Source organism: Brassica oleracea, chromosome C3, assembly GCF_000695525.1.
Source record: "Brassica oleracea var. oleracea cultivar TO1000 chromosome C3, BOL, whole genome shotgun sequence".
Classification (NCBI taxonomy): domain Eukaryota; kingdom Viridiplantae; phylum Streptophyta; class Magnoliopsida; order Brassicales; family Brassicaceae; genus Brassica; species Brassica oleracea.
Window position 1 is genome coordinate 50705001 of NC_027750.1, and position 808 is coordinate 50705808.

An 808-nucleotide genomic window follows, 5' to 3' on the forward strand; every position below is an offset into this window, starting at 1 on the left:
TCGAGCTCGGTCGCTACGTAGCGACCGAACTTTGGTTGGAGCTCGGTCGCTATGTAGCGACCGAGCTTCGGCTCGAGCTCGGTCGCTATGTAGCAACCGAGCTCCGGCTTGAGCTCGGTCTCTACGTAGCGACCGAGACCCGGCTCGAGCTCGGTCGCTACGTAGCGACCGAGCTTCGGCTCGAGCTCGGTCGCTATGTAGCAACCGAGCTCCGGCTTGAGCTCGGTCTCTACGTAGGAGCGGAGCACGCGTTTGGTCGCTGCGTAACGATCCTTCTCGAGCTCTTGTCCGATGACTCGCGTTTCTTCCGCAAAGGTTTTTCGTAAAGAGAAATATATTTGTCGAAGTTTTTTTATACGTTTTTCTTCTTCGGGGATTTGGACGTTAACTTCATCGTGACCATTTTTGACCCCAACAGTTAGCCCCCCAGCACATTGGGAACATGGATTTCTAGCGAGGTCCCAATGCGTGGTATGGCGAGTTTGGACGAGATTGGTGTATTTGGGCGAAGTTCGTGTCCAAAAATCCGCAAGTAAATAGTAATTTCTCATGCCTATAAGAAGGGAGGTAACTTCTTCATAACCTTCACACTTACTCATTCTCATACTCATTCTCATAGAGAGGTTTTTCTTGAAATGTTCTTTCTTTTTCTCTTTGTCATTTCCTCCTTGATCTTAAAAAAATAAAAACACGAGATATCGAGTAAGAAGAGGAGTTCGAAGAAAGGGTCTTTGCCCGCGAATGTTTCTGAAGAGCTTCGAGTGCCGAAGATGGAATTCATTCCTCATTCGGTAGACCCCGCCGAGAA